The sequence below is a fragment of the Salmo salar genome, chromosome 06 (assembly GCF_965601325.2).
Source record: "Salmo salar chromosome 06, fSalSal1, whole genome shotgun sequence".
NCBI classification, from domain to species: domain Eukaryota; kingdom Metazoa; phylum Chordata; class Actinopteri; order Salmoniformes; family Salmonidae; genus Salmo; species Salmo salar.
In genome coordinates this window covers 20,109,251-20,135,433 of record NC_138296.1, presented here as the reverse complement: position 1 = coordinate 20,135,433, position 26,183 = coordinate 20,109,251, and the positions used below count along the sequence as shown (strand labels likewise).

Sequence of the window (26,183 nt, the reverse complement as noted above, 5' to 3'; positions counted from 1 at the left end):
CAATATTGTCTGAGGACACAAAAGGACAAGTAGGGAGAGGGAATCCAATAAGACATAGGACAAAGGAAGAACAGAGAGGCTGTTGCAGCTGACAGATAAAAAAAGGTAGAGGAGAGATATTGAATGAAAATGATGGCCAGCACTTGCAAATAAATTAATGTCTTGAGATCTATTACATCAGCAGAACGACTGGAGACTGCAGATACAATACATGTACAGAAATAAACTTTATTTACGACTGTTGGCCATTTTCAAATTACTCCTGGCGTACAGCACCCACAGACTTATTAACATATCTTTGTAAGGTTAAGAAAGGTTAAGAAATCTTAAGCAAAGAGAGACAGAGGGAGAGAGAGGGAGAGAGACAGAGCCATAGGGAGACGGAGGGAGAGAGAGCGAGAGGGAGAGAGAGAGAGGGAGAGAGAGACAGAGGGAGAGAGAGACAGAGGGAGTGTATTGGGCAGAATGAGTACAGTCCAAACAGCATCAGCAGTAATAAACCCCTCTAGAGACAAGGCCTGGACAGGGCATAAGGGAAATAATAAAAAGCTTTATTACACACCAGCCCATATAATCACTGTCACCTGGCAACCCAATGCCTCATCATCACAACAACAACAGTAACACTTCTGACCACTGAGCAGCAAGAAGGCCAGGCCATACATCCATTCCATCGTTAATAGGTTTTTAAATCGACTGGGGCATAGATCCACCCCTCATCTAAGCTGTACTCCATGCAGAGCACCACTATAATGATGCTTAATTGCTCCATCCCCGTGAAAAAGTCCACATTGGCTTTCTGACTGCACCGCAATCAATCCTCCTTTCTGTTTGAACGTGGAGACGAGAGTCTGTTTCTCCAAGTTGGGACTCTTCTAATTACATCTGGAGATGACGTGGTGGGTGTAACGATTTAACCCCTCGGTCACATGGAGATGACCTGGTGGGTGTAACGATTTAACCCCTCGGTCACATGGAGATGACCTGGTGGGTGTAATGATTTAACCCCTCGGTCACATGGAGATGACCTGGTGGGTGTAACGATTTAACCCCTCGGTCACATGGAGATGACCTGGTGGGTGTAACGATTTAACCCCTCGGTCACATGGAGATGACCTGGTGGGTGTAATGATTTAACCCCTCGGTCACATGGAGATGACCTGGTGGGTGTAACGATTTAACCCCTCAGTCACATGGAGATGACCTGGTGGGTGTAACGATTTAACCCCTCGGTCACATGGAGATGACCTGGTGGGTGTAACGATTTAACCCCTCGATCACATGGAGATGACCTGGTGTGTGTGTGTGTAAGTGTGTGTTTAAGTTTGTGTGTGAGGAATGGGAGAGACACCCTGTGGTGAACCCATTAGAGACCTTACAGGGAAATCGGTGATGACATCAGGTCTACCACGGTCCATATTGAGCACATATTAGTAGGAGAAGTTAAATAATGACCTCTCTGTTAATAGCTGTGTCACATACTGATGACCTGTTAGTTAGAGGCCTATAAAGTGCTCCGGGGGATGTTTCCCCTTGGTACAGATCCAGGATCAGCTTCCCCTCCCTCTATCCTAACCTGAACCATTAGTGGGGGAAAAATCAGCGTCTTGGGGAAACATGACCCTTCTACCAATAAAGTCCTCTGACGTCAGTGGTCATGTTGGGGGAAAAGAGACTGTTCAATCCATCCAGGCCCTATGGCAGAACGGTGTTCCAGGCAATGCTGACACTTGTCCAATCCTTTTCAAAACATCATTAGGAGTGTGCATCTAGTGTTCAGTTTGGGAGAAGAGTGGAGAATCAGGACGTAACCTTTGCCTTAATCTGATGACACACACTAGTGTGGAGTTGTCTGGCCAACTTTTGTCCAACTGGAGGTGGAGTTTCCATCTTCAAAGCCTCTCATTCACATTCAAGCCAATCATCACCTCTGTAAGGCAATGCCCACATCTGATAGAATAAGGGATGAGGACACTCTGCAGCCAAATAACCCCCCCACCCATCTGCAGCATGTATACACCAGCCTATTGCCACATCATCCCATCTCCTCACCCGGATCAGCAGCAGAACTGGGTTCAAAATGTTTCAAATACTTAAGATGTGATCGATTGAGCTTGCCTTGGCACAATTTAACCAATGGAGTAGTCCCAAAACCCCACCCACTTCAGGCAGGCTAACGCTAACTCAAAGTTTTCTAATACTATTTGAACCCAGGTCTCAGATCAGCTACACCTCCAAACCAAGGAAGAAAACATGGCTCCAAGCTCTGCCCATCCAGCCACATCTAACAGAATGATATATGAGCCACAATAAACCTAGCGCATTTGCATTGGATGGCCACACTCTATGCTGTGCTGCTCTTTTTCAAATGTTGAAGGCCTATGTCTGGACTTGGTAAGCTTGCTTTGATGTTTTAATGTTGTACTGTGCCTTTAAACTGTGAAGCTAAAGGATAAAAGATACTTGACTTGATATCTAATCAAACTTCAAGGGATAGTTCAACCAAATTACATATTGGTTTCCTTACTCTGAATCCTGTTTTCATTGTAATGTGTGTTCACTATCCCTTTAACTATCCGATAAACCTCTGAAACACATCCCACTGGGCAAAAACGGGTTGAGTCAATGTTGTTTCCACATCATTTCAACTAGAGGTCGGCCGATTAATCGGAATGGCCGATTAATTAGGGCCGATTTCAAGGTTTCATAACAATCGGTATTTTTGGACACTGATCATTGCCGATTACATTGCACTCCACGAGGAGACTGCGTAGCAGGCTGACTACCTGTTATGCGAGTGCAGCAAGGAGCCAAGGTAAGTTGCTAGCTAGCATTAAACTTATCTTATAAAAAACAAATCAATCTTAACATAATCACTAGTTAACTACACATGGTTGATGATATTACTAGTTTATCTAGCTTGTCCTGCGTTGCATATAATCGATGCGTGCCTGTCATTGAATCGCCAAACGGGTGATTTAACAAGCGCATTTGCGAAAAAAGCACTGTCGTTGCACCTATGTACCTAACCATAAACATCAATGCCTTTCTTAAAATCAATACACATGTATATATTTTTAAACCTGCATATTTAGTTAATATTGCCTGCTAACATGAATTTCTTATAACTAGGGAAATTGGGTCACTTCTCTTGCGTTCTGTGCAAGCAGAGTCAGGGTATACGCAGCAGTTTGGGCCGCCTGGCTCGTTGTGAACTGTGTGAAGACCATTTCTTCCTAACAAAGACCATAATTAATTTGCCAGAATTGTACATAATTATGACATAACATTGAAGGTTGTGCAATGTAACAGTAATATTTAGACTTAGGGATGCCACCCGTTAGATAAAATACAGAACAGTTCTGTATTTCACTGAAAGAATAAACATTTTGTTTTCGAAATGATAGTTTCCGGATTTGATCATATTAATGACCTATGGCTCGTATTTCTGTGTGTTATTCTATTATAATTAAGTTTATGATTTGATAGAGCAGTCTGACTGAGCGGTGGTAGGCAGCAGCAGGCTCGTAAGCATTCATTCAAACAGCACTTTCCTGCATTTGCCAGCAGCTCTTCGCTGTGCTTCAAGCATTGCGCTGTTTATGACTTCAAGCCTATCAACTCCTGAGATTAGGCTGGCAATACTAAAGTACCTATTAGAACATCCAATAGTCAAAGGTATATGAAATACAAATGGTATAGAGAGAAATAGTCCTATAATAACTACAACCTAAAACTTCTTACCTGGGAATATTGAAGACTCATGTTAAAAGGAACCACCAGCTTTCATATGTTCTCATGTTCTGAGCAAGGAACTTAAACGTTAGCTTTTTTACACATATTGCACTTTTACTTTCTTCTCCAACACTGTGTTTTTGCATTATTTAAACCAAATTGTACATGTTTCATTATTTATTTGAGACAAAATTGATTTTATTGATGTATTATATTAAGTTAAAATAAGTGTTCATTCAGTATTGTTGTAATTGTCATTATTACAAATATATGCATATACATATATTTTTTTTAAACGTCTGATTAATCGGTATCGGCTTTTTTTGGTCCTCCAAAAAGCGGTATCGGCGTTGAAAATCATAATCGGTCGACCTCTAATTTCAACCCACAAATTCAATGTGATGACGTTAAATGAAAATGGAAAACTGATTTGATTTGAAAAAAGTCATCAATGTAAGGGAATTTTGTATTTTCAGGTTGAATTCACGTAATTTGACAACTCAACCAAATGTAAATCAAAACTAGACGTTGAACTGAAGTCTGTGCCCAGTGGGATGCCATTAGTTAGTCACTCAAACAGAATAATAGTGATAAAGGTGAAGTCATTGACTCATTAGAGCACATTGGATACCATGTCAACACTTTAATGATCCTAATGTGAGTCTGTGCGTCCTTAATAGCCAATGGGTCTCTCATAGACTCAAGTGGAGTTACTGACAAAACAACATCTCTATGACTGTACAGGGGGGTGGGATCAGCTGTAGAAACACTGTGTGATAGCTTGATCCAAGATCTGTTTGTGTCTTGCCAACTCCTATGGTCATTGTCATGTTTGGACACAAACATGTCTGGGACAAGGCTAACTCCTCAGCCCAAATATAAGCGTTGCGTTGTCATCAGCGTCGTGTCAATGCAACACTCTACCTCCTACACAGAGCATGTTGTTTTGAGGAATGGAAGATGATCTTTATTTTCCCTACTGTACTAGTCAATGTAGCTAGCTAGAAGCTTCTTGACTTCATAAATCTTATTAAAATAGCCAGTGGTGTCTAGTGGAGGCCATATGCAACCAAATCAACTTTATTTCTCATTATTTTAATTCACAAAATAGAATGAACCCACGTCAGCCTTACAGCCTTTTTTTTTACCTCTGCGATTCTTGAGCTTGGATGCTGCCATTGGACATTCATTGATTTCAAAGGAAGCATTCCCTCAATGGTCCGATGGCTGTAGTGTGGCATCGTAGCATACCCACAATGCCCAGTTTGAACATAAAAGGGGGGCGGAAACAAGGTGTTCAATTCACGACTGAGCAAAAACCTTTTGTGGTGTTGAGCATTTCCACTTCAGCTGTAACCAGAATTAGCATGCACTTTGAAAATCCACTTTGCAACCTCCATGTGCATGTCCCTGTGCGATGGTTGATTGTTGAATGTTCATTTTTACATAAAAGGGCAGCATTACTCAGTGCAGCATTGTGTGATGACATCCAGGAGAATAGGGTTTCGATGGACTGCTATTTTACATGCAAAGCGTGGAATGCTCCCTCTCTCCCACTCCCTCTCTCTATCCCTCTCTCTTCCCCTCCATTTCTCTCCCCCCTTCTGCCTCTCTCCCATCTTGTATTGTGTGGTTGATGGCTATTGTAAAAGGCTTTACATTAGGCCCAACATGGAGCGCTAGCCATATTTCCATTAGTATGTCTATCAATGTGCTGTTAAGCCCAGACAGTTACTACTAACTAAATCCAGACGGTTGAGTTGTCTTGCAGTACAGCCAGGTGTTTTCCATTACCAACCACCAAGGGAAGGCTTCTCTGTTTATGTTGTAATTTGTCAGTGTTGTATTTGTATAGTAATTGAGTGAGTTTGGGTCCCTCTGGTGTGTGTGTAGTGTGTGTAGTGTGCAGAGGTGTAAAGTAATTAGTAACAGAGGGTTGAATTGGTGAAAGACATGTTTTTATATGGAGTCTGAAGTATATTGAAGTCTGGCAACTTCATGGTTTATGCACTTTATTTTGTATTGCTTTTTTATTTATCAATACACTAATTGCTTTGAATGTTTAATTTATTTCCAAATGTTAATAGTATATTTTTTACAAATACTTACGTTTTTTTTAACATACAGATGTGCCTTCTTGTACTTAGTTCCTACTGTACATTCATTTCCTCACTTCCTGTAATGCATGGAAAAGATCAGTGTAAACAACGTTCAGGTAACCTTACTGAAATTAGCTAATTGTCAAGGTCAATGTTTTTATTTAACTCAAATACTTTTACTCTGAGCACTTTTTCTATGAGTCGTTCCAGTAATTTTACCTCTACTTGAGTAGGATATTTCAGTACTTTTTCCAACCCTGGTAGTGTGTAGTGTGCGCCATGCATGTAGCCATGTGTGTGTGAAAACATCTTCTAACCTCTGTAATGTATGCCCATTTGGACAGACGATGGTTGGCTATAAGAAGATAACAACATGTATTATCTGTCTTCAACACTCATACCTCCTCAGCCTGTTAGGAGAGAAGCCATCCCTTTGTCTGAGTGTATTTTTAGCCTCTGAGTTCACTATAGGAAATCGGATTTGTGTTTTAATGTACTCAGCGCTAATGAGGTCAGGGATGTTTAGGCAGGGCTCAGTTCAATATGCTCCAAAACAGAAGAAAACAAACTTATTGGAATACCTTGACTCGTCCAATAAGAAACGCTAATGTCCGTTGTTTGTTGCAAAGCGTTTTAAAATGTTTTCCTTTGTGTGCCCTAATATACACAACCCAGGTAATAACCCAGGAGAGAGGCACCATGGGCCAAGGAAGGGAGGGGGAGACCCTGCGTCCACAACCCAGCCTCCAGGCCACCTCTTCAGGCTGATGAATGCCCTCAAAGCCTGCCTGATAGTACACAACCTTACTCACCCAGATAAACAGGGAGGCAGATGGAGACAGAGGATGTTAGAGGGGCCATTTACTTGTGTTTACAATGTAAACCAAGGAGACATTAAAACAGTCATGTCTATGGTTGAGATCATGGTTGAGATCATGGTCAATTTCAACTCAGTCAATTCAGGAAGTAAACTGAAACCTAAATTAGGAATTTCAATTTACTTCCTTCATTGACATAATTGAGTTAAACTTGGGTCGTCTTTTTGAATATTATAGAACAGAGTGATTCAGGAGGGTAGAGTGTGTAATACCCAATTCAGGACAGTGTACAAGGTCTCCCACAGTAAATGCGTTCCCCACTTATTTACATTCTATATGACCAACTGTCATTTACTCAATTGAGCACTTTGCTACTTATCGACTAGATGTGAGCACATGAATACAGACATGAGTAATCGGTGATGGATCAACATATTTTGATTTGAATGTTGTACTATTGATTCATTCTTGACACTTTATTGCTTGGAACTTGACTGGAAAAGACACAATGTCACATTGCTCATCGTCAACGCAACTCACTCCCTATCAGGGCAACAGAGTAACAAACTAAAACAGAACTGAGTCGTTGGCTCTCCTTAACCTTGTCTGACTAGTAAAGCACTGCATTTCCCATTGGTGCACGACAGAACAGCACAACACAGCAGAATACCATGAGGGGCCTTATTCCTAACCAGACCAGTTGAGCCAGGGGTAAATAATTGTTATTCTTCAACCTGGCAACCCTGAACACGACCAACCCTCAACACAAGTATCTTTGTGTATCATAACTTGTGTATCATAACAAATTGTTATTTTCAAACCTGGCCTCCCTAAACATTTATATAACAAGACATTTCTCCAACATGGCAACCTTGAACACACGTCCCTTCATGTCTCATAACCATTCTCCAACAATAAATCAAGTTGACTGGAACACAACCTCTCCCCTCTATTCGACAGCTTGCCTATAAATGTCCTCTGGTCCCATTTTGACTTGTAATTAACCAAAACCAGTAATTAACCATTATTGAGCTGTTTACAGCTGGTTCCCCCTCATGGGTAATTTCACCACCAACGCCACAACCATAATTCTTTCCAGGTGACATCTCGTCCCCATCTATCCCGGGAAACGGTAGAACAAACAGATCTGGGACCAGGCAAGAGGATGAAGAAAGCACAAACAGATCTGGGACCAGGTTAGAGGATGAAGACAGCACAAACAGATCTGGGACCAGGCTAGAGGATGAAGACAGCACAAACAGATCTGGGACCAGGTTAGAGGATGAAGACAGCACAAACAGATCTGGGACCAGGTTAGAGGATGAAGACAGCACAAACAGATCTGGGACCAGGTTAGAGGATGAAGACAGCACAAACAGATCTGGGACCAGGTTAGAGGATGAAGACAGCACAAACAGATCTGGGACCAGGCAAGAGGATGAAGAAAGCACAAACAGATCTGGGACCAGGTTAGAGGATGAAGACAGCACAAACAGATCTGGGACCAGGTTAGAGGATGAAGACAGCACAAACAGATCTGGGACCAGGTTAGAGGATGAAGACAGCACAAACAGATCTGGGACCAGGCAAGAGGATGAAGAAAGCACAAACAGATCTGGGACCAGGTTAGAGGATGAAGACAGCACAAACAGATCTGGGACCAGGTTAGAGGATGAAGACAGCACAAACAGATCTGGGACCAGGTTAGAGGATGAAGACAGCACAAACAGATCTGGGACCAGGCAAGAGGATGAAGACAGCACAAACAGATCTGGGACCAGGTTAGAGGATGAAGACAGCACAAACAGATCTGGGACCAGGTTAGAGGATGAAGACAGCACAAACAGATCTGGGACCAGGCAAGAGGATGAAGACAGCACAAACAGATCTGGGACCAGGCTAGAGGATGAAGAAAGCACAAACAGATCTGGGACCAGGCAAGAGGATGAAGACAGCGCAAACAGATCTGCGATCAGGCTAGAGGATGAAGATACCAGCGAAAAGAGAAGCATACAGAGAGACACAGTGGAGTTCTACTCTCGGGCTGGAATGTAATTCAAAACAGAGTATATGTATTCCAATCACAGAAGGACCAGGTACAGTCGTGGCCAAAAGCTTTGAGAATGACACAAATATGAATTTTATATTAAGTCTGCTGACTCAGTTTGTATGATGGCAATTTGCATATACTCCAGAATGTTATGAAGAGTGATCAGATGAATTGCAATTAATTGCAAAGTCCCTCTTTGCCATACAAATGAACTGAATCCCCCAAAAACATTTCCATTGCATTTCAGCCCTGCCACAAAAGGACCAGCTGACATCATGTCAGTGATTCTCTTGTTAACACAGGTGTGAGTGTTGACGAGGACAAGGCTGGAGATCACTCTGTCATGCTGATTGAGTTGAAATAACAGACTGGAAACTTCAAAACGAGTGTGGTGCTTAGAATCATTGTTCTTCCTCTGTCAGCCATGGTTACCTGCAAGGAAACACGTGCCGTCATCATTGCTTTGCACAAAAAGGGCTTCACAGGCAAGGATATTGCTGCCAGCAAGATTGCACCTAAATCAACCATTTATCGGATCATCAAGAACTTCAAGGAGTGCGGTTCAATTGTTGTGAGGAAGGCTTCGGGGCACCCAAGAAAGTCCAGCATGCGCCAGGACTGTCTCCTAAAGTTGAGTCAGTTGCGGGATCGGGGCACCACCAGTACAGAGCTTGCTCAGGAATGGCAGCAGGCAGGTGTGAGTGCATCTGCACGCACAGTGAGGCGAAGACTTTTGGAGGATGGCCTGGTGTCAAGAAGGGCAGCAAAGAAGCCACTTCTCTCCAGGAAAAACATCAGGGACAGACTGATATTCTGCAGAAGGTACAGGGATTGGACTGCTGAGGACTGGGGTAAAGTAATTTTCTCTGATGAATCCCCTTTCCGATTGTTTGGGCATCCGGGAAAAAGCTTGTCTGGAGAAGACAAGGTGAGCGCTACCATCAGTCCTGTGTCATGCCAACAGTAAAGCATCCTAAGACCATTCATGTGTGGAGTTGCTTCTCAGCCAAGGGAGTGGGCTCACTCACAATTTTGCCTAACAACACAGCCATGAATAAAGAATGGTACCAACACATCCTCCGAGAGCAACTTCTCCCAACCATCCAGGAACAGTTTGGTGACGAACAATGCATTTTCCAGCATGATGGAGTGGCAAAAGGCAAAAGTGGTAACTAAGTGGCTTGGGGAACAAAACATCGATATTTTGGGTCCATGGCCAGGAAAATCCCCAGACCTTAATCCCATTGAGAACTTGTGGTCAATCCTCAAGAGGCGGGTGGACAAACAAAAACCCACAAATTCTGACAAATTCCAAGCATTGATTATGCAAGAATTGGCTGCCATCTGTCAGGATGTGGCCCAGAAGTTAATTGACAGCATGCCAGAGCGGATTACAGAGGTCTTGAAAAAGAAGGGTCAACACTGCAAATACTGACTCTTTGCATCAACTTCATGTAATTGTCAATAAAAGCCTTTGACACTTATGAAATGCTTGTAATTATACTTCAGTATTCCATAGTAACAAAAATATCTAAAGACACTGAAGCAGCAAACTTTGTGAAAATTAATATTTGTGTCATTCTCAATACTTTTGGCCACGACTGTATACAGGATACAGTGTAGGCAGACAGCCTGAAGGAAAACATATGACTGAATCCTGGCTTTGGAAACGGGTCATTGATATAACAAGTGTTTGATATAAGAAGTGACTGGTCACCTGCTAAGGCATTTAGCACACACTGACTACGACTAGCAGGACAGACAATGCTGCTATGGAGAAACATCCTGTGACTCAAGACAGCTCCGTTGGAATCATGACAGCTCAGGTGTAGAAGAATATAAATCTTAAAGGGAGAGAGGGAGAGAGAGAGAGAGAGAGAGACAGACAGTGTGTGAGAGAGAAAGAAAGAGCAGAAAAGAGAGAATGATAAAGAGTGAGCGATTGAATGAGAAAACTAACAGACATTGTAATTAACCTCTCCTTTACTAGTGTTGGAACGTGGGTATGATGACAGGCCCTAGATGAATAGGAGCCGTGTGATTAACAGCCTATTAGGAAAGGAGACAGTGGCCTGGTGAATACTAAACAACCACAGGCATTTAGCTACGATAGCTACGCTACGGCCGCACAGGGATGATTTAGACAGCAAAGGGCTGTTCCACAAAGTGCTTTTTAAACGAGTGAAACACAAAGAGAGACAAACCCAACCAAATCTAAAATGTTCTCCATTTCACCCTCCCTCTCCGCCTGTTTCTGTATTTACACAAACAAACTGGTATATTTGCAACAGACATTAGCATACTGTTTGTGTAAATAAGCACCATCTCTCCAGCCTAGTGGTGGTGATGACCTGTGTTCATTAAAACAAAGTAAACACCAAACATACTTACAGTTCAGAGAACGTTTCTCTTTTCTTTTCCAGATGAACCTCAAAGGGTATTTTGTGAAGTCGGTTCTCATTACATTCAACAATTATCCGGAGCTAAGTCAGGGCATATCTCTCTCCCTCCCCCTCTCCTCCCCCTCCCCCTCTCTCTCCCCTCTCTCTCTCCCTCCCTCCCTCCCTCCCTCCCTCCCTCCCTCCCTCCCTCCCTCCCTCCCTCCCTCCCTCCCTCCCTCCCTCCCTCCCTCCTCCCTCTCTCTCTCCTCCACAGTGTTGACACCAATCCATTTTCCAGAGCAGCTTTAACGTGTTACACATCCTTTATGTCCAATTACACACCCGCTTATCAACCTGTTGGAGAGACGAGAGGAGAGACTTTTTACCAGCCGCGAGGACGGTGTAAATAATTGAATGCTCTCGAGGCCGCCCCAGCCTGAACTGTGACAATAGTTAACACCTGCACTGGACAGAGAATACGGATTCTCCTCATGATTAAATGAAATGTAATTTTAGTAAAGTGTTATATCAGGCAGAGAGACGTTGGCAGACATATTGTTGGAGGTCAGTCTTCAAAGTCTATAGCTAGTTCACTGAGGAGAAGGTTCTTGAAGAACCTTATGGCTCTTTCTCAGTGGAGAAGGTTCTTGAAGCTAACTAGTTATTCATCTTTCCTCAATTCCTCATGTCCTCTCTCCTTGCCTCCTTCTCAAAACGTATTGGAGGAGGAGATTCAAGGTCTCTTCCCTTAGGTCTTCTCATCCAATGCATTTTGAGAAGGTGGTTAGGAGAAAGGACACAAGTAACCAAGGAAAGACAAACTGAGAAAGGAGTTACTCCTCCAATACCCCACAATGCACCTGGCATGCTAATAATCCCCTCATTCCCAGGAGGAAATTACATGTTCGTAAGGTGCAATCTGGCCCCACAATACGTGGTTCACCCCACTGGCAGGAAGTGATGCGCAGAGGGGGTTATCAGTGAGGTCCAATCAGAACAGCAGGACTCAGTCGGACACCACTTATCCCAGGGGGCGTAATAACAAACTACACCACAGACTATGGTTTAAGGGGATATAGGCACTCCATCCTAGGGTTCAAGTCTAATTCCAGTACTATCTATGGCCAAATGCATATGCAGCCAAATGGCAAATTATTAGGTGACAGAGGGTGGCAGAGGGGGTGATCTATTTCTGGGACCCTGGCTGGCATCAACCCTCCATCCCTCCAGCCCTGGAATCAACCCTCCAACCATCCAACAGACATGGCAGAGGGGTAGTTGAGAGATGTAATCCCATCATGGCCAATGGATCAATGGGATTTCTATTCATATTCTGTCAACTGACTTCATAACAAGATAAAGCCAAGTTATCTGACTTTGGTATGTCTTAAAAACTACTTTCATTTCTGCTCTTAATCCATGTTTGTTGAACTGCCATAAACGAAAATGGATAGCCACGAAATGTACACACACTCAACATGAAGGAAATGAGGCATATTCTTGTTTAAAGTGAGTGAGACCATATTTCTCACTCTTAGCACATTCAAAGAGGGGGGAGCAGAAGAGGGGGAGGAGAATGTTGGAGATGAGATGGAGCAATAATATTACAGATGGAGGGAGAGAGAGAGAAAGAGGAAGTATGATGTGTGTGTGTGTGTGTGTGTGTGTGTGTGTGTGTGTGTGTGTGGTGTGGGTGTGTGTGTGTGGTGTGTGTGTGTGGTGTGTGTGTGTGTGTGTGTTATATATATGTGTGTGTGTCCCGACATACAGCAGGACTCCGGCAGAACTCCCATCAGAGTGACTGATGGTTTGAATATGTGGGGCTGTGGAGGGCCACGGTCAGGGCCCAAATGACAGAGAGACTGCTGGGAGGGAGGGATAGAGGGATGGAGGGAGGGAGAGAAGGATGACTGGAGCTGATATGTTAACCTCAAGCTGTGCACTGAACAGTAAAAGAAAGCATAAGAGAGAGAGAGAGAGAAGGGTAGAGGGTGTGGGGAGAGAGAGAAGGGTAGAGCGTTGGGGGAGAGAGAGAAGGGGAGAGGGTGGCTGGAGAGAGAGAAGGGGAGAAGGTGGGTGGAAAGAGAGAAGGGTAGAGGGTAGGGGAGAGAGAGAAGGGTAGAAGGTGGGGGGAGAGAGAGAAGGGGAGAGGGTGGGAGAGAGAGAGAAGGGGAGAGGGTGGGAGAGAGGGTAGAGGGTTCGGGGGGGGAGAGAAGGGTAGAGGAGAGAGAGAAGGGGAGAAAGAGGGGGAGAGGGTGGGGAGAGAGAGAAGGGGAGAGGGTGGGGAGAAAGAGGGGGAGAGGGTGGGGAGAAAGAGGGGGAGAGGGTGGGGAGAAAGAGGGGGAGAGGGTGGGGAGAGAGAGGGGGAGAGGGTGGGGAGAGAGAGGGGGGGAAAGGGTGGGGTAGAGAAATTAGAAAAAAGAGAGAGTGCTAGTAAAATAGAGAGACTGAAGGAGAAAGAAGGTGAGACAGGTGGATGCAGAAAGGAGAAGAAAGACAGAAAGAGAAAAGAGAATGATTGAAAAGGTGAGAAAGGGGTGTTTGTGGCGTGTTGTGTACCTGACAGGGGTGTGTCGTGGAGTGACAGGTGGGAGAACGTGAGGGCACTGCAGATACCATGTTTGCTGTTTGTCCTACTTTGCTTTAATTGGAGGGCAGGGTGACAATGTCCCGGATTTTGCCATTGGTTACAGCAACAATCTTGCAACCTTTAATTGATTGTATAGTACAGAGCCAAAAGACATTGCTGTGTTACTTAGTGTTATACGGCATCATACCAAACTCCCAGATGTTTGTGTCACACTGTTGTGTAAGTCTGAGGGGATTTTCCCTGGCTGACTGACAGTGCTGTTCTGCCTGCTCTTTGATCATCTGTGTTTCTTCATAAACAGACAGACAGCACTGTGTAATCTGGCTCACAGAAACAGGCACAGTCACGGTAAAATGGCTCTGAAGAAAGCACTCGCTAGTTATATTGTCTCCATCCCAAATGGCACCCTATTCCCTTTATAGGGCCCCTTGTTTTCAAAAGCAGTGCACTATATGGGGACTAGGGTGCCATTTTGGACACAGACCATGTAGAGAATCTAGGGATTCTGGGAGAATCTAGGCCTCATCTCCAGGGAGGGGGAACATGATCGACCTGAAAGCTAGGATAAACCTAGCGAAGAAAAGAAAGTCACTTGTTGAGATTACCATGTTTCAGGACATGCTGTTTGTGCTGGTGTACAAGTACTCTCTACTGCACCTGTATCCTCTCTCACACACACACACACACACACACACACACACACACACACACACACACACACACACACACACACACACACACACACACACACACACACACACACACACACACACACACACACACACACACACACACACACACACACACACACACACTGCCTGAACAGGTAGGAGCAACAGGTCTCTCACAGCTTCCAGACAACACAGACACACACAGTTATCTAAAGGGTTAGCTGAGCATCTCTCCTCTATCCCTCCCAGATTAAACATGTTTTTTTAAATGACTGATAGTCCAGACAGACAGCTGTATCTAAGGTAAGAGCCCTATAATATGGATCAACGTTGTGAGGGGGCGGATCAGCCACTGTGAGACACTTGTCTGGCTTTCTTTCAGACCAAAGTGAAGCATAGTCGAAAAGCAACTGTTAAACACACACTACCGTTCAAAAGTTTGGGGTCACTTAGAAATGTCCTTGTTTTTTAAAGAAAAGCAAAATTTTTGGCCATTAAAATAACATCAAATTGATCAGAAATACAGTGTAGACTTTGTTAATGTTGTAAATGACTATTGTAGCTGGAAACGGCAGATTTCTTATGGAATATCTACATAGGCGTACAAAGGCCCATTATCAGCAACAATCACTCCTGTGTTCCAATGGCACGTTGTGTAAGCTAATCCAAGTTTATCATTTTAAAAGGCTAATTAGAAAACTATTTTTCAATTATGTTAGCACAGCTGAAAACTGATGTTCTGATTAAAGAAGCAATAAAACTGGCCTTTAGACTAGTTGAGTATCTGGAGCATCAGCATTTGTGGGTTCGATTACAGGCTCAAAATGGCCAGAAACAAAGAACTTTCTTCTGAAACTTGCCAGTCTCCTAAAGTTCTTACCCTCTGTGAACTGAACACACACACACACACACACACACACACACACACACACACACACACACACACACACACACACACACACACACACACACACACACACACACACACACACACACACACACACACACACACACACACACACGGTAAACAGTAACTGCTGGTAAACAGTAGCTCATGGTAAACAGTAACTGATGGTAAACAGTATCTGATGGTAAACAGTATCTGATGGTAAACAGTATCTCATGGTAAACAGTATCTCATGGTAAACCGTATCTCATGGTAAACCGTATCTCATGGTAAACAGTATCTCATAGTAAAACAGTAACTGCTGGTAAACATGATCTCATAGTAAACAGTAGCTCAGCAGAATGACTGAATGCTCAGTGGAATCAGCCGGAATCACTACATTTCACTGCAAACTATACAAATAGGAATTAAAAACACATCTAATGACATTCATTCACCTGCCTACAGAATAAACCTGTAACACAAAACTAAAACTGAAAACAACAGTCATTGTCTAATTTCTCTGGCCAGGGGCGGCAGCGGAACAAAAGCTATTTTCGTGTTCCTAAAAAAAAAACCTGACTGATGCTTGAATCTGCTGAGAGGGATGAGAGTGGAGTCTGACCAACCTGCCTTTGACTGAAGTGTTTATGAAGAGTGATGGGAGCTGTCATAGTGTGTGTGTGTGTGTGTGTGTGTGTGTGTGTGTGTGTGTGTGTGTGTGTGTGTGTGTGTGTGTGTGTGTGTGTGTGTGTGTGTGTGTGCGCGCGACCGTACAGGCTCTCTCGTCTCCTCTCCCCTCGAGGCAGTATCCAATCAGCAATCTAGTCCAAGTTTAACAAAATCCATCCCAACTTCACTTCTCAGAGGGAAAAGTCCCTGTGAGTGACTGATATTATCAGCAGTTTGCTTGAACACCACACTGTTCCAGAATTTTTTCCTAGGCCAAAGAGGTTAGAGTAGACCCACTATTAATGGTCTTCAGAGCCACATTACATCGACTCACGGGACATATTTAGCTCGTGGGTCGCAGGTTTGAGATCCAATTCAGATCAACAAGTCATTGGCCTCCTAGTGAAGTGAAACTGAAAACCAATCCCTCCCCCTGCTCTCCCTCCCCCTGCTCCCCCTGCTCCCCCTGCTCTCCCTCCCTCCCCTCCCTCCCTCCCTCCCTCCCTCCCTCCCTCCCTCCCTCCCTCCCCCCCCCCCCCCCCCCCAGGGATAAAGTGAATGTGCTGATGCAGCTAGAGTAAGAAGAGAATGTAACTAACTAACTATCTCCCTGGTGATGCCCTGAGGCAGTACTCTCTGTCAGTCCCTCCCAATCTCTCCCAACCTTCCCACTTTAGTATCATTCTGCTTGGCCCATCCAAACTATCCAGTCATGGCTCCTTGATGAAGACAAAAAGACAGGTTAGAAAATAAAATATATATATTTTCATAGTTGTGGAGGAGAAACCACCCCAGAGACAAGCATTAGGAAAGTTGAACTTGTCAAAGAGAGGAATAGACATTGAACAGTAGACGGCTGAGAGACAGACAGAGACAGAGAGAGAGACAGAGAGAGAGAGAGACAGAGAGAGAGAGACACCATACAGACCACAAATTCCAAATGGCTATACTTAAACTCTAACAGCTCTGGCATCTTCCTCAATATTTGGACCAAAGGACTGATCACCCCAATCCACAAAAGTGGAGACAAATTTGACTGTGGGATATGCGTCAACAGCAACCGTGGGAAAACCCTCTGCATTATCATTAACAGCAGACTCCTACATTTCCTTAGTGAAGACAATGTCCTGAGCAAATGTCAAATTGGGTTTTTACCAAATTAACATACGTCAGATCACATATTCACCCTGCACACCCTAATTGACAAACAAATAAACCAAAACAAAAGCAAAGTCTTCTCATGCTTTGTTGATAAAAAATATATATTTTCACTCAATTTGGCATGAGGGTCTGCTATATAAATTGATGGAAAGCGTTGTTGTGGGAGCAGCACCTAGATCTAATGCACAGATTCTGTCAGACCTGAGCCATGACAGTGAATCTCAGTAAGACAAAAATAACGGTGTTCCAAAAAAGATCCAGTTGCCAGGACTACAAATTCCATCTAGACACCATTCCCTTAGAGCACAAAGAACTACACCTACCTCAGCACCACAGGTAACTTCAACTTCAACAAAGCTGTGAACGATCTGAGAGACAAGGCAAAAAGGGCCTTCTACGCCATCAAAAGCAACATCAAATTCGGCATCTCAATTACTTGAATCAGTTATAGAACCCATTGCCCTCTATAGCAGTAAGGTCTGGGGTCCACTGACCAACCAAGAATTCACAAAATGGGACAAACACCAAATTGAGACTCTCCGTGTACAAAGTAAAACCCCAAATAATGCATGCTGAGCAGAATTAGGACGATACCTGCCAATTATCAAAATCCAGAAAAGAGCCGTTAAATTCTACAACCACCTAGAGGGAAGTGATTGTCTAACGTTCCATAACAAAGCCATCACTTATACTTTTTTTTACTATCTAGAGCCTGACATGGTTCTTCTGCTGTCCCCATAGGAGAACCCTTTTTGGTTCCATGTAGAACCCTTTCCAAAGAAGGTTTTACCTGGAACCAAAAAGGGTTATCCAATGGGGATGGCCATAAAACCCTTTTGGAACCCTTTTTTCTAAGAGTGTACAGAGAGATGAACCTAGAGAAGAGTCCCCTCAGCCAGCTGATTATGGGGCTCTGTTCACAAACACAAACAGACCTGACAGAGCCCAAGGACAGCAACACAATTAGACCCAACCAAATCATGAGAAAACAAAAAGATAATTACTTGACACATTAGAAATTATTAACCAAAAACCTGAGTAAACTAGAATGCTATTTGACCCTAATTAGAGAGTACACAGTTTCAGAATACCTGACCACTGTGACTGACCCAAACTAAAGGAAAGCTTTGAATATGTACAGACTCAGTGAGCATAGCCTTGCTATTGAGAGAGGCCACCGTAGGCAGACCTGGCTGTCAAGAGAAGACAGGCTATGTGCACACTGCCCACAATATTAGGTGGAAACTGAGCTGCAATTCCTAACCTTCTGCCAAATGTATGACCATATTCAAGACACACATTTCCCTCAAATTACACAGTCCCACAAAGAATTTTAAAGCAAATCACATATCACATACCCATATCTATTAGGTGAAATACCACAGTGTGCAAACACACCAGCAAAATTTGTGACATGTTGCCACAAGAAAAGGGCAATAAGTGAATAACAAACACCATTGTAAATACAACCCATATTTACCTGTTTATATATGTCCTTTCGTACTTCAACTATGTGCACATTGTTACAACACTGTACATAGCCAATAATATAACATTTAAAATGTCTGTATTCTTTTGAAACTCATGTTGTGAAGAGAGAGAGAAACAGAGACCAAGAGAGAGAGAGGGCAAGATTTATTCCTCAGCTTAGAGACAGCCTTGACAGAGCAACAGAAGGTCTTGCACCCTGCTCACGTTGAATGCCTTTTAGATCCAAAACAAGTAAATATAGCAACAATTAAAAAGCTATGCAGAGCACAGTTTAACCCCAACGTCTCACTATCGCCCCACCTCACAGAGGAGACTACAAAGGACCAGGCTGACTTAAAATAGACTTAACGTGGGATCAAGGAGTGATCAAGACCGACCTCATCACAGAGAGAAATAGGGCAAGAGGGAGAGAGCTAATGAGAGAGGTAGAGAGAAATATAAAAGGGGGAGTGATTCAACAAGGGGGTGAGGAGGAAGATAGAGGGGGGATAGAAAGGTAGAGGGAAAGTGATTCTGTAAGAGGGGGATGAAAAGGGACGAGAGAAAGAAAGAACAAAATAAATATATAATGTAGGTAGACATGGGAGGGGTTGGACTTAGCTTAGCTATTCATTGCTTCCTCTCCTTTCCTCCTTCTTAAAATTCCACACATCACACATTGGTTGGAATCAATTAACATTAGCGCACCCATCACACTGCTGCCTATCCCTGGGCGTGCTATCACTCATAGCATGATCTCAACAACCCCTCAGTGCCGTGCGTCCTCTTCATGGGCCTAATTGAAGCAGGTGTAAAAAATAAATCCTGCATTAGCACCTGTTATGCGTTACACACACGGACAGTGATGGGCAATTATACTGCAGGAATGTATGCAGCTCACCAAGTCTTATGTCTGCATCCAACATGACACCCTATTCTCTACATAGTGCACTACTTTTGACCAGAGCCGTATGGGCCATGGTCAAAAGTAGTGCACTACATAGGGTATAGGGAGTCATTTGGGACAAAGGCTATGTCCTTGGCAGAGCACGAAACGCATTATTACGGTGAATAGGTTTTTCCCCAAATAGGGAATGTATTCATACGAAGTTGGAAACTAATATTTGAAAGTTTTCACGCATTTCAATAAAAGAGGGAGCGGTGGAATGGCATGTAAATGCGAAACGTTGAACAATTTTAAATATGTCAGTTCAGTGGCTCTTCAAGTTGGTTGAATAAAGTGGACCTGGTTAAAGACATTTTAAGTTTGAGCTTACCTAGACTGATGTTGTCTGGTAACAATTTACTGTAGCCCCCACTCATAAAGTGCACTTTGTTATGCACTGTAGTGCTGTAAATGATGTACGGAAATATGTGCTCCTCCTCTGAGACACACACATGGTTATTTCAAATGGTTATTTACAACGTCTGGGTGCAAATATTGACATAATAGCAATCATATGGAAGTAAAGTTGGAGTCACGCGATGACATGTTCTGTGGTCCTCCCACTACGACTCGTTGGGAAAGCATACCGTTTATTAAGCTACAGATGCAAGATTATCAGAACTTATTTCAAGGTGATAAACTTGATGCTCCTTTCCAATACATATTGAGGGTGTTATTCTGGTGACATAATAGATATCCCCCTCAAAACTATCTATCTATCTCCACTGTAACCAAACACATTATGAGACTGATAGACCATTTTAAGGGGGATACCTCCACTGTAACCAAACACATTATGAGACTGATAGACCATTTTAAGGGGGATATCTCCACTGTAACCAAACACATTATGAGACTGATAGACCATTTTAAGGGGGATACCTCCACTGTAACCAAACACATTATGAGACTGATAGACCATTTTAAGGGGGATATCTCCACTGTAACCAAACACATTATGAGACTGATAGACCATTTTAAGGGGGATATCTCCACTGTAACCAAACACATTATGAGACTGATAGACCATTTTAAGGGGGATATCTCCACTGTAACCAAACACATTATGAGACTGATAGACCATTTTAAGGGGGATATCTCCACTGTAACCAAACACATTATGAGACTGATAGACCATTTTAAGGGGGATATCTCCACTGTAACCAAACACATTATGAGACTGATAGACCATTTTAAGGGGGATATCTCCACTGTAACCAAACACATTATGAGACTGATAGACCATTTTAAGGGGGATACCTCCACTGTAACCAAACACATTATGAGACTGATAGACCATTTTAAGGGGGATATCTCCACTGTAACCAAACACATTATGAGACTGATAGACCATTTTAAGGGGGATATCTCCACTGTAACCAAACACATTATGAGACTGATAGATAATTTGGGGAGGGATATTTTATAGAGTGCCAAGAGTGCTTACCAAGGGTACACGATGAGGAAGGGAACAGTTATACAGCACAATGACCAGTCAGTACCCAGAACTCTGTCTTGACTTTGAACATTCACGCCTCATCATTATACAAGGCCAAAAAAACTTTATTGGTTACAACAGAAGGAGCATTACTGAGCAAATCGAAGGTATAACTGCTTCACCAACCTATGTTCAGAGACAAAAATAAATTTTATATAGATAGCTACCTAGATATTTTCAGGCAGTCTGCTTCTCATCACAGCTTTCCTTGGTGAGAGATATAATGCAAATTAGAGGTCGACCGATTATGATTTTTTCAACGCCGATACTGATTATTGGAGGACCAAAAAAAGCCGATGCCGATTAAATCGGACGATTTTTAGATATATATATATATATAATACATCAATAATATAATACATCAATAAAATCAATTTAGTCTCAAATAAATAATGAAACATGTTCAATTTGGTTTAAATAATGCAAAAACACAGTGTTGGAGAAGAAAGTAAAAGTGCAATATGTGTAAAAAAGCTAACGTTTAAGTTCCATGCTCAGAACATATGAAAGCTGGTGGTTCCTTTTAACATGAGTCTTCAATATTCCCAGTTAAGAAGTTTTAGGTTGTAGTAATTATAGGAATAGGACTATTTCTCTTTATACCATTTGTATTTCATATACCTTTGACTATTGGATGTTTTTATAGGCACTATAGTATTGCCAGCATAATCTCAGGAGTTGATAGGCTTGAAGTCATAAACAGCGCTGTGCTTCAAGCATTGCGAAGAGCTGCTGGCAAATGCAGGAAAGTGCTGTTTGAATTAATGTTTACGAGCCTGCTGCTGCCTACCACTGCTCATTCAGACTGCGCTATCAAATATCAAATCATATACTTAATTATAATATAATAAACACACATAAATACGAGCCTTAGGTAATTAATATGGTCAAATCTGGAAACTATCATTTCGAAAACAAAATGTTTATTCTTTCAGTGAAATACAGAACCGTTCCATATTTTATCTAACGGGTGGCATCCCTAAGTCTAAATATTACTGTTACATTGCACAACATTCAATGTTATGTCATAATTATGTAAAATTCTGGCAAATTAATTATGGTCATTTTTAGGAAGAAATGGTCTTCACACAGTTCTCAACGAGCCAGGCGGCCCAAACTGCTGCATATACCCTGACTCTGCTTGCACTGAATGCAAGTGAAGTGACAATTTCCCTAATTATTATTGCCTGCTAACACGAATTTCTTTTAACTAAATATTCAGGTTTAAAAAATATAGTTGTGTATTGATTTTAAGAAAGGCAATGATGTTTATGGTTAGGTACATTGGTGCAACGATAGTGCTTTTGTTAAATCATCACCCGTTTGGCGAAGTAGGCTATGATTCGATGATAAATTAACAAGCACCGCATTGATTATATGCAACGCAGGACAAGCTAGTTAAACTAGTAATATCAACCATGTGTAGTTAACAAGTGATTATGTTAAGATTGTTTTTATAAGATACGTTTAATGCTAGCTAGCAACTTACCTTGGCTCCTTGCTGCACTCGCATAACAGGTAGTCAGCCTTCCACGCAGTCTCCTCGTGGAGTGCAATGTAATCAGCCATAATCGGCATCCAAAAATTCCAGTTACCAATTGTTATGAAAACTTGAAATCGGCCCTAATTAAATCAGCCTTGCCGATTAATTGGTCGACCTCTAATGCAAATGCCAAAATGGGTGTAACCTTCACCACCCTGCTGCTCTCATCAATCACTGGCTCACTAAGCAGACAGAGTGCTACACTCTCAGTGATCGTCCCACCCTGGACACACACTCAGCTGGGTCCACACGCTAGTTCATCTCTCGCACAAAATCAAATTGAGCTGGTGACTAAAATCAAGTGACATCTTATGAGGCGTCTCCAGACAACCTGTGTGTGTGTGTGTGTGTGTGTGTGTGTGTGTGTGTTTGTGTGTGTGTGTGTGTGTGTAGTATACAATGAAAGTGCCATGTTTCTCCCCGAGGCTGACGTAAAGGGAAATGGAACTATCCACAGGAGGAACTGTTAGTCATGGGGAATCAATTTTCTGTGACAACCCTTTTTGGGATGAACCTCTCTCTGTCCATGCATTCAATCACAGTCAAGGACATGCAATCATAAGAAGAGGCTATGGAACAGACATGCTAATGGACGGTTGGAGCCAGATGTTATAATCTATAGAATCTATACTGGATCCTTAACTATTATGTTGATAAGTGACAAGGTAATGAGCACCGGACGCAGACATCACCATGTCACAGTGTTGGGTTATGACACGTCATTCTACGAAATCTGTCTCTCAGTGCTTTGATTTGCCCACAAGCATTATGATGCAACTTCTCTAACAGTTTACGATCCACCGTCTCCTCAACATCTATTTCCACGTCTTTTTGACAGGACTCTACCTCCATAAATCAGGGGGAACTCTGTAACTGGATACACAGCACATCATTAACCTATTAAATAACACAAACAGAGCCTGGAAAGGTGAGAAATGCACAGACCAACATCTATTCAATTCCCCTGGAAGCCTCTATTACTCTGTTAGACAGACTAACACTGTTCACTCTGAAACAGCAGGCGGGCATCTGACAAGGTGGCCTGACATTTAAATAACAAGTGTGCAGAGAAACATGAAGGTAGCCCCATGGCCCCTGGGGCACTGTGAGCATGAAGGAAACCTTAGAACAAAAGGTTTAAATTCTGCTGCTGTTACCGTCAGTGGTCTCTCCTCTGTCTGAAGAGTGCGCACACATGCAGGCAGGTGCAAGCACACACACACACACACACACACACACACACACACACACACACACACACACACACACACACACACACACACACACACACACACACACACACACACACACACACACACACACACACACACACACACACACACACACACACACACACACACACACAAACAGACGCAGACAAACACACACTCACACAGCCTCAGTGCAGATAGAACATCTGGAGGGTGAACAGTGCTGATTCAAATTGCACAAGAAAAAGCGTGCAGTTTATTCAGATTGAATATTCCCAATTCAATTTGGAGACATTGATTGGTCATGTGGTTATAAAGCTGAGTGGCTTTGGTGCTGTGAGCAGAGCAGATACCTGGATCACTGCACAGCCACCGCTCGACGCACCCTGGGGGAAGAACGTCCAAATGAAAAGCTGGACAGAACAACATTAGGCTCAGTAGCTCTTTTTCTTTATGGTTGAATACAATCACAGATGGGTTTTACTGTACAAACAAAACAGAAGAACTCCTGCTAGGTAAACTCCCCATACAGGTAGATGTTTCCAGCCTTGAGAATAAGCCCTGTGTTCATAGGAAGTAAGCTAGTTGGACAACAAAGATAATGCATAGACATTACTATAGCTGGTTCGTTGATATTCCAGCCTGTAACTGCCCTTACTGGGCCAGCCTCATCAACAGAACTACTGTACACCAGTACATATAGGAATAGGACCACTGACAGTGGACTACATTTTACAGCAGCAAAGAGACAAATGGACTCTTATTCAGGATATGATTATTATCTTGTTCCACACAACCTTACTGACTCGATTAAAAACTGTACAATTGGTTCCATACATATCTCAGATCATGCATGACTTACTTTGGACATGCTTGTTTATAGAACCCTAGATGTTCCTCCTTCAAACCTGTCTTCTGATCTAAAAACATTTATTCCTCTGCTGATCGGTCAGTGGGGGGTTCTTCCCATTAAAATGTCTGAAAGTGACGAATTTGTCCTCTGGTCAGTTCAATAAGGAAAACAATCCAGATTCATGGCAGCACTGACCACAGTAACTAGCGATACGTCTCTGTGGGTCCAACCAGGGATGTAGTGAAGGGTAAACACAGGTCAACAGCGTTTATTTTGCTAGACCCCTTCTTCTTATCTTGAAGAAAGAAGAAAAGCTCTTGACTAAAGAATGTATAACATCCATGTAGACACTGGAATGATGCTGGAGATCATGAATATGATGTTAAAAATGGGTGAAGTGCCCTTCTAAAGGAATTTTAGCAATACCACTTGCTTAGTGATGGATTGACATTTTCAGAACGTTTACCTGGAGGAAAATGGGGGAGGGTCATGTTTTTCATTTTCAGTCGAGGGAAGGGTTTAGTATTTTTTAACTCTAGTCCAGGGGAGGGTCATGTAATTTGTAATTGATGAAATGTGAATATTTCTCAGTGTTTTTGAATAAGTTGCTTATTAGGCTATATATCAATGTGTGCCTGATGCCGCCCCTCATCTCGGATTCTCCGCTGGGCGCGCAATACCATGCGCGCCTAAAGGCTATTTAGTGTGGTCTCAATCAAATGATCCATAAGCTATAAAATACCTGGGACAGACGTGACTCCGATACATATAGCCGAGGAGACAAAAAGTAGACTTTGCTTGGGAAGTAATCACTCGTAGGGTTAAGCTACGGAAGAAGAGTAGCCAGCAGTTAAAGCTTACATTTTTCTGCGTCGGTAGGACTACTCTGTCTGGGGTGGTGCTCAGATTCCTGACGATGTCTCAGATTTAATTGTTTGCAAACAGAGACAGTTTCGTTGCAAACAAGACACACTGATTTGGCATTGGAGAAATATGATAAGATGAACACCTAAGCCTCTCAAACTGTCCATTCTTAGTCCGTAATTTCATTAATTTGTGTGGTATAAAAAAAATATTCTGCTAATATGTCAAATGACATAGAATTGCATGGAATGTTTATGAAAGGCAATTTTTTCTTGGACCTGCAAATACAATGATAGATTCATTTTGTCACGCCCTGACCTTAGAGAGACTTTTTATTTCTCTATTTGGTTAGGTCAGGGTGTGATTTGGGTGGGCATTCTAGTTTTTCTATTTCTTTGTTTGCCGGGTATGGTTCCCAATCTATCTTTGTCTCTGATTGGGGATCATATTTAGGCAGCCTTTTTCCCACCTTAGTTTGTGGGATCTTGTTTTTGTATAGCTGCTGTATAGCCTGCAGAACTTTACGTTCGTTTTTGTATTTTGTTGTTTTGTCGGTGTTCATTTTAATAAAAGTAAAATGTTCGCCTACCATGCTGCACCTTGGTCCGATCATTCCATCAACGCACGTAACACATTTACAGCTTTCCACAGCAACGTGTATTCATAGATGCCAAGGGAAGCCAGACTTCCAAATATTTCACCAATTAAATACAAATATTATAAAATAATTTATCT

At 42.7% G+C, this 26,183-nt stretch overlaps 1 protein-coding gene across 1 annotated transcript in view; it reads right to left on the bottom strand.

Annotated features, from left to right (window-relative positions):
• Window positions 1-26,183, bottom strand: part of LOC106606471 (ras-related protein Rab-26) — a 96,167-nt gene that overhangs the window by 10,228 nt on the left and 59,756 nt on the right. The gene's annotated exons all lie outside the window — the stretch shown is intronic.